Raw genomic sequence first — 9,815 nt, forward strand, 5'->3', positions numbered from 1 at the left:
CCTCTTTTCCGGCAAAAAAGAAAGGAGAATTCTGCTTCGTAAGAGTTATACTCTGTAGGCCTACGCAGAAAAAATTCCGCAGAAAAATACTTCTGTACCTCAAGTGGTCCACAAGTCACTTTACTTACAAAGCATTCGATTTAGTTGACAATAGTCAAACTACATAACGTAGACCTAAAATTTCTACATCGAAAGTAGAACTTTGAAATCGATTTTAAGCGGTCGTTATTCATATACCCACATACATACATACATATATTACTTTTCATATCAATTCAAGTGTATTACATGCGCCCCACGCTTTTCATTTTCAATTTCATAGATTGTTTATAATGACTTTTGCTAAAATTTCAAAATCAAAAGTTATCAAAACAAATTCTATGGGACTGAGAAGTATTATTTTCTACTTTTTTAGTCCATTTGTAAAAGCGTTGTATATTAAAAAGTTTTTTTATATTATTTATTTTATTTTTGATTCCGAAAAATCACACTGAAGATGGCACGACGCCGAAACCGGTTTGTCTCTAAACCAAATTTGACGAGGAATGGCGGATATTCGTTCTAAAATACATAATTTTTTTTTATTTTCTTATTTTTGTAAAGGTTTACATAACAATTCAATTATCATATAAACTTACAAACTAACGCAGTACTAGCATCGGAGGCTTTCGGCTGGCATGTGGCATCAATATTAGATACGCCGAAGCAGGTCGGAATCTTTTAGGTATTTGTATATCCTTGTTATGTTATCATCTGTGGGATCTTTTAGCAACTGAATAGGATCCGCATTTTTTAAAGTAATGTTGTCTCTAGGATTGGAGTACGGAGCAGGATGACAAAAGATGGTTCACGCTGAGTGAAAGGTTACAAAACGGGCATCCCCTGGCGTCCGCGCCTTGAAGTAGATGGGGATGGGTGAATACATAATCTAAAAACATGCTTTTTTCTCAAAAACCTAAGAAAATTATTATCATAATAGTCACAATGTGTACGCAAAGTATAATCTTAAGTATCTTAAAAAAAAATTTTGCGAGTTTCATTCAAATTTTTTTGGTACACGGAATGGTGCGACGCAGCAATTCAGCCGCATATATGACACACCAAATCTCAAATACAAATATCAACTGAACGATACAACGCAGCTAGTAACAGCTAACTGTGAACCATGCTGCATCTCAAAACTTACAAAGTCACTAAGTGGCGGTGGTCGGCTACTACAATTACTATTTGAAAATTTTTTAATTTGCCGCGGCGCTCCGTCCGAAGGGTGAAGCTCGAAAATGAAGATAATCTGCTTATATGCAAACCTAGTATAAGTATGCCATACAATCGTCAATAAGAGGCAGTGGATAGTTATCCCTCACTGTTATTTTGTTTAACCCTCGATAATCAATACAAAAGCGTGTTTGACCGTTCTTCAAATGTTGTGGCTTCAGAAACTTTCAATGTTGTGTGTCCGACACCATAAAATCTTTGCTTTGCAAAGTTCCTATAAAAAAGTCTAGTGCATAGGGCGACATCTGTAGTGCATAGGGCGAGGTAGATGACATCTAGATGTCGCCCTATGCACTACATACGCTACAGCGGAAATAGACGACACGCCATATCTTTAAAAGTTCCTATAAAAAGTCCAGTGCATAGGGCGCCATCTGTAGTGCATAGGGCGAAGTAGATGTCATCTATGAACTACGTACGCTACAGCGGAAATGGACTACACACCATTTCTTTAAATGAAATGAATTGGTGCTCGTATGTATGTACTTACATATGTAAATGCATGCACCTGTCTATTAATATCGTTGAATTATTTTAATATCTATGGCAAAATTTTATACAGACAAGACTAAAAAGTAGAAAATATATAATAAAAAAAACTGTTTAATATACAACGCTTTTATAAATGGAAATAGAGTAGAAAATAATATTTCTCAGTCCCATAGAATTTGTTATGAGTTCACCAACTTCTTTTCTCCGCAGAATGAGCTCCAACTAGCAAGTTGATATTGTTGACTTTATTACCTATTCCTTCGGTTATAAAGTCGATAGCTTCGAGTTCGCCAATATCTAAGCGCTTTGCAATTGACTGCATAACCAGAATGTAGCAATGCAGGGACTCTTGTTCATTCTTCTAATGGCGTCGGGCCAGCATCCTATAAACATCTCGACGGGAGACGTCCGTGCCAAACTTATTGGTCAGAGCCTCTCTCAGCGCTTCAAACGTAAAGACATTAGCAGTCTTGGGGAGCTGGTGGGCTGTACCCGTAAGCGAAGGGCGCAAGCTTAAAAACAAAAACTGTTCATCGGCATTAATACTGGCCATCACTTCGGGAAATTCTCGTAAAAAGTTGGTGCGCCATCTCGCCACCACTAAATTTCGGAACGGCATATTCAATGTCGCTGAAGTTCATGCGTCGTCCAGGTATATGAGCGGGACCCGATGCAGAAATATTTTCGAGCTCCTTGATTTGACATTTCAATTCTAATATTTCCTTCTGCTGTCTAAATTTTTTCATTTCCTCATCAATAGCAGTAGTTGAAAATTCATTTACCTTAGGAGCGTTGGTTTTAATACGACTGGTAACGGCACGACAATTTAAAATGGCAACTAGCTTATTCGCGGCGGCGTCTTCGGAGTCAGCAGAATTTTTAATAATCGCGGCATCAGCAGAGCTTTTAATAGCGGCACCTGCTTCATCGGTAACAGGAGCAGCGGCAGCATCGGTGGCGGCATAATCGGCAACGGCAGTAGCGGCATTATCGACAGCGTCAATGATTTCGACGGCGGAATTACCATTTACGGCACTATGCAATGCTGCCACGTCATAAACGGTGTAAGTGGCGAAATCTAAAGTTAAAATGGCTCCTCGAGCGTCGGCAGCGTCGACGACGTAGACGGTACCCCCTTTTCTATCGACGTTTCCCCCGGGAATGCACCAAAGTCGACGTCCACTAACTTAAATTGTCTATCCTGATCAGTGCCACAAGTTTGGGTCGGAAACTCCTCAAAGCCTGCGTCAATCTCCAAAGACACATCTTTGCCTCGGCAGTTTTTGTATAGACACTTCAACTGCAGAACCGTGGCCGTCGGCGGAAAATCAATTTTGATAGCCTTTAATGCTGTAACTAGACTCTGCTTGTTTTGCTGACCACTGGTTTTTTATTATTTTTAGTTTTTTTTGCTTTTAACACTTTTGTTTAATTAAACTTGAAGTTTAAGTTAAACCTGATGTTACAAGAACACGACTTCTTTCGTTGGATGTTTTCTTAGTAATGGTGGCAGTTATTATTTGAAGTGCCACCAGAGTATATTTATTCGTATTCACACGGTTGCATTTCGTATGTACTAAAACTATCGTGACTTACAACTAGTTATCCTAACCTTACGTTTACAATTATTGAGCTTACAGACGTTAGTGATTATTGTTCAAATTTCTAAAAGAAATTTCACCAGTATTTAGTTTTTCAACGCATTTCACGTTGAATATTCTGTATGGAGCAAAGCATATTGAACAGGTAGCAGCAGTAGAGCAGCTGATTTTACTTTTGTCGTTGAACAGATCACGCACTTCACAGTCCGTTTTTTTTTATTGTCACCCGGACGAATAGACTAAAATCTGGCAACCCTGTATATGGGGGATTCTATCTTCAATATGAGAAACTCCAAATAAAAAGGCTACCATGAAAATCTTGTAAAAGAAAAGAATTTTCAAAGACGGAATTGAAATGGAACCCTTCTAAGCCTTTAACTCGTTTCGGATGATATTTACTGCATTGCGCTTGGCTGAAATCCGAGTCAGATATTTTGATCATGTGTACCTGGTGGGGTGCAGTAACACCATACGCAATAAGGCCATATGGTCTTATTTCCATTTTATTTTGGAAATAAAACCATATTATCTTATTTCCAATGATGTCGTTAAGCAACCTAGGTATGGGATATAAAGAGAACGTTGAAAGTATTTTCTCAGCGATGCGGCTGGGTGGTTTGCTCTATGTTTTTGTCGAGTGCGCTATAAAGACTGATGAATAAACTTTGAATCAAATCTGTCTTTTGTTCATGCAGTTTTTGCGTGGGTATAAATATGTTATATGATAATGTACTTGGATGCGAAAAACACATAGACAATGAAAACATCAGATGATGCGGCTTAGTTTTCAAGAGAAAGATTCTGCGAAAGATTTGCGGGCCTTTTTGCGTTGCCGATGGCGAATACAGATGAAAATGGAACGATGGTGATAGCAGAGGAAGAGGGAGTCCCCCACTACGTTGGAAAGCCCAGGTGCAGAAGGACTTGGCTTCACTTGGCATTTCCAATTGGTGTCAGTTGGCCCAGAAGAGAAACGACTCGCGTGTTGCTTTGGACTCGGCCGGAATCGCTTAGGCGGATACATAAATAAGAAGAATAAAATGCATAATTTCTTGAGTATAGGGGTGGGCAGCTCCGCCTTCCCCTGCTATATAGCAACAAACACTTCAACAAACAGTTTCCCCTAATTGTAGTTAGGTTAACAATAGCGAAAAAAGTGCAAAAACCTACAACAATTTACAAGGCGAAGTTAGCTCAGTGGTTATAACACTGGCTGTGTAATCCGAAGTCGCTGGTTCATATCCCAGATCTCCGAAATAACAGCTATAACTTCTGCCAACTTACATTATAATTATCGGTTAAATTAGTGGGAAACTGACTAAAACTTTTCGTCAGTTTAGCGGTTAGTTAGTTTTCCTCCGTGCGTGTGATAGTGTTTCCCTTTCTTACACACACATGCACGCATTTGCCATACATTATGTTCACTCGCTCATACATGTCATCTAGTTAGTGATGCACAAGTGAATTTAGCGTTAAAACTATTGGGAAAATATCACGATAGCACTGGTTTAAAGCAAAAATGTTCTATGGATACCGCTATCCACTTCCCATGTAGAATTGGTGGGTGATTCCGAAAATAAAGATCTTTTTTTTCTATGGATAACTTTTCGAGATATTTGCAATTTACCGCAAACTGTGTGTACTAGGGATGCTGCGAATGTGGAATTTTAGACATCCGCGGATGCGAATGCGGATGCGGATGTTTAAAAGCTAACATCCGCGGATGCGAATGCGAATGCGGATGTCGTGTATTTTTAAGAAATAATTTGGATGGTTAACTTAAGTGATTTAGGTGAATAAAAAATGGAAGGGTTAATAATTTTTAATAATCTGCCTTATCCTGAGTTTTGCCCAAAAAAAAGTTCACCCGAAAATTTATATTCCGCCCATAGTAAATATGTACATGAAAACAAAAAGTGCAAAGTGAACCGGTTCAGGGAAAACTAAACTCATGATAAGACTGAATGTTTTTTTAGTACTTGAATTTAAAAATTGGAATATTGTACTTAATAAAAACTTTTCGAAGGGTCGTAAATCAAACCTGCGCGACAAACTTGATAAACTTGAAAATTGGCAAGATTGTAATAAATTTTCGATTGACACTGCACCAGTTGAGAGGACTTTCAGTCATATTGATTTATTTTTATTGAGGTGCAATAACTACTTTTTGAGAATGTCATTGGGGCTGCAAATGTCGGATGCATCCTCCTGTCATCTTCATAAGCTAGCATCATGGCACAATCGTCTTTTAAACACCGGTTTTTCGAAAGAATTCTTCATTCTCATTAATTTGGTTGTTTCGGAATTTGTCACGTCATCAGCGTTTTTCGATTTTAGTTTTTGTAACTCATTTTCAATGCTTTCTTTGGGACTGGTTAGATATACATCTGTGCACTTGCACAATATTCTAGGGACCGAAAATAACAATTATTTTTTCCGAGTTAAATTTGGCCTAATACTTTTTTTTTCGAAATAGCCGTCCTATCCGGATAATAAAGAAACCGCTTATCCAAACTAAACAAGTTTGGTATCATATGAAAGAGGCCTGAAAAGGCTTTTAAACAGAAACAACGAATGAAGGTTACCACCTGTATTTATATTTTTTTATAACTTAATACTAAAGAAATTCATGTATGTAAATACATACCTGACCCAATGTTTGTTCTATGGTAATTAATTAACATTTTTTATTGAAATATTTTTCAATGTGTGGCTTTCTTCCTTTAGACGTTTCAGTTTTAAAGCTATTTAAGTCCGCTTTCATTGGATACCAAACTTGTTTAATTTGGATTAGCGGTTTGTTTACAATCCGGAAAGTACTTTTATTTCTGAATAAAAAATATTTGGTCAAGTTTAACTCGTAAAAAAATAACTGCAATTTTCGGTCTCTTCAATATTCTCATTCGCAAAAGATCCCCATTGATTTTTAGCTCCGCGGTTGCGAATGCGAATGCGAATATTCGCAACAACCCTGGTGTGTACATCACTTTTAGCCCTGATAGTTTCTGTGAAATTAATTAATCATTTATGACATCTCTTGTGCTCATATTTCATACAAAAAATCATTGCGCATTCTCATTTGACCAATCATTATTTTCTTATTTATTTATCGATTTCCTCCATTGGTAGCTTATTTTTTTCTAAAGGAAAAGGCTTTAACACAAAGGAAAACATTTACACAGAAACTGTTATTTTTTGACTTTTTTCCTTGTTAAAATTTGAACTTCTTGCATTTTTCCACAAAAAAATCTGGAATTATTAATTAATTTCTTAGAAACTGTCAGGGCTATCAAAAAGTGATATCTAGATGTCATCTACCTCGCCCTATACTTTATTATAGGAACTTTGCAAAGCAAAGGTTTTATGGTGTCGGTCACACAACATTGAAAGTTTCTGGATCCACAACATTGAAAGTTTCTGGATCCACAAAATTGAACGTTTCTGGAGCCACAACATTGCAAGTTGATAAATAATAATAATAATAATAATAGATTGGCGCTTCCACATATGTTACTGTTTGGTCGAGCTTCTCCTCCGATCTGTGGCGTGCGCCTTGATGTTGTCACACAAAGCGGAGGGACCTACAGTTTTACGCCGACTCCGAACGGCGATTGTATTGTTACGAGAAGGTGTTTTTCATGGCAGAAATACACTCGGAGGTTTGCCATTACCTGCCGAGGGACGACCGCTGTTAAGAAAAAACCTTTTTTCTATATTTTTTGCGATGTTGCTTTGACCAGGGTTTGAACACAGGTGCAGCGGAGTGGAAGCGCGCACTGCTTGTAATGGTAAGCGGACGACTGTGATAAAAGCGTTGTAAAATACAATTTGATTTTGTTTATGTGTTTTTTTATTTGTGTAAACATATTGTCGAAAATTAACTTAATTTCGCAAGCTCTTTCGGAGCTACTGAGCTCAGACTATTCTTCTAATTTTTCTTCGGGGTATGAATTTTCGTCACTAAAAAGAAATTCCTCATCGCCGTTTGGTCCTTCTGGCCCCATTCCTAGGTTTTGCTGAAGTGCCACGTTGGCGTTGAATTGTATTTCAGCACTGTAGTCACTGCCTTTTAAGTCGGCCTAAACGCACTGGCTCAAATTTCTTCTCTATTCACATATAGGAAAAAAAGGTTTTTTTGCTCATTTTTATATACAAATTAAATGCACTGCATTTTATTAATTGTTTCTTTAAATTCACCGACTTCTTCTATATTTTGCACCGCAGCTTACAATTAAGTAAAATTTTCTTTGATGTATGTATGTATGTATGTACATATGTATTTGAGCGTACAATCGATAGTTTCTTTTCGGTATGGTCAGCCGTTTTTTGCAGGATCGGTATTTGTGAGTATGAATCGAAATTAGATTTTTCTTAGACGTTCATGATTATAATATTTCAGAAAATTTTGAACTTATTTTTAAAAGATTCGTACCGTTGTAAAGGCGATTAAACCCCCCTTTCTTCTGATATGCATATACCTACTCGTGAAAGAAAATTTGAGACAAATATGCATATGACAAGAAAGGGAGTTAAATCAGCTTTACAACGATATAAATCTTTTAAAAATCAGTCCAAAATTATCTGAAATATTAAGTTTTTAATTTTTCGAAGATCTGACCTTTGACCCGTTATAGCACCTGTAATACAAGTTTTCACAAGAAAAGTTGTATACCATATAAATAAGCGAAAAAGGCGGACCACGTCTGTATTTTTACTTTTTTTGCTTTTTACATGCAATAATTAAAAATAATTTTTTACCAAAGGTCCAATTTCGAACTTCGAAGGCCCATATCCCGGTTTTGGAGGCTAACTTCGAAAAACGGAGAACTTACTTTTTTTACTTATGACCCAATCTCTTAAAAAAGTTGGTTTGGTCCAATACCCAGCCGAGTGCTGTAAGTGTTATTGTTAAAATTTCTAAAAAAATTTCACTAGTATTTAGTTTTTCACAGGATTTTTCAACGCATTTCACGTTGAATATTCTGTATCGAGGAAAGCATATTAAACAGGTAGCGGCAGTAGAGCAGCTGATTTTACTTTTGTCGTTGAACAGATCAAACACTCCACAGTCCGTTTTTTTATTGTCACCCGGGCGAACGGACTAAAATTCGGACTGTCCGGTCAAAAACCGGACACCTGGAAACCCTCTATATGAGGGATTCTATATGATAAACTCCAAATAAAAAGGCCACCACGAGAATCTTGTAAAAGAAAAGAAGTTCTCAAAAGACGGAATTAAAGTGGAACCCTTCTAAGGCACGCTTTACAATTTAGCTCGTTTCGGATGCAATTTACTGCATTGCGCTTTGCTGAAATCCGAGTCTGAAAACAATCCGTTGAATACCACTCGTGCTTCAAAAGCAGTCGGATATATTGGTCCTGTTTCCCTAGTGGGATGCAATAACACCATACGCAATAAGGCCATATGGTCTTATCTCCATTTTGTTTTCGAAATAAAACCATATGATGTGATTTGCAAACCAGAAGTGAAATAAAGTCATATTCAAAATTCTGCAAATGTGTAAGAAGTGATAATTCGAATTACAACGGTTCTAATTAAAAATGTATGTCTGGCCACACTAATTGTGGATACAATTTTTTCTATTAATTGACAGTGGCGTGTTTCTTTATTATTCAGCAGTGTTACGACTGAAAAACCTTCTTTCCTAGCAAGAGCTGGTTCAAAAACCTACCAAAGTGGCTTCTTTCCTACCATTGAAGAAAGCGGCGTTTGACGGCAGCAAAACATTTTTTTTTGGTAGTGTTTATACTTGAAATAAGATTTCCAGGTAAATAAAAAGATCAGAATAATAGCTAGTATATACATACATATATAAGTACATATTATACGTAGCACACAAAGTTGTGTGTGCTTTAAACCAGTAATACATCACTCATTTGCATACACATATCTATTATATATATATACGTATGTACATAAATAAGTAAGGTAGAAATAAATCTCACGGTTAGGCTTGCCCAATGTCCGGGTCTAGGAGCCGCCGAGCTGGGGCAAAAACCTGCGCCCTGCGGGTTTGCCATTATTGTCTTCTAGTTGCGGTTAAAAACTTTGAGATTCTCTGATATACTGGAAATATGTATGGCTAACAATAAGTTTTCTTTTTAATTTTCGTGTATAATAAAAAATAATATATCCTGTAAACACGTACATTTGTTATGTAGTATGCATTTGAATTTTTCTTTTAGTGCCATTTAAAATAGTTTAACAACCTTGCCATTGTTGAAACTATTATCGATTCGAAAAAATATCTGATTTATAAACTTGGCTTTACGTCCATCAATTCAATCACTTGATACCCCTTTAGATACCCAGTGGATACAACTTTTAATAGCGTATACGGAGTTCAGAGAATCGCCGAAGATAATTGGTGATATTCTGCCTATACCAGTAAGCAACGAGTTTTTTAAGGTATTTGGCAAATAGTT

At 36.9% G+C, this 9,815-nt stretch overlaps 1 protein-coding gene across 1 annotated transcript in view; it reads left to right on the forward strand.

The window, feature by feature from the left end:
• The window catches only part of LOC118748698 (protein unc-13 homolog 4B), a gene marked incomplete at both ends in the record, with an annotated part of 302,206 nt that overhangs the window by 291,222 nt on the left and 1,169 nt on the right, over positions 1-9,815 (forward strand).

The sequence above is a fragment of the Rhagoletis pomonella genome, unplaced genomic scaffold (assembly GCF_013731165.1).
Source record: "Rhagoletis pomonella isolate Grant_MI unplaced genomic scaffold, Rhpom_1.0 Rhpom_scaffold_00001, whole genome shotgun sequence".
Classification (NCBI taxonomy): domain Eukaryota; kingdom Metazoa; phylum Arthropoda; class Insecta; order Diptera; family Tephritidae; genus Rhagoletis; species Rhagoletis pomonella.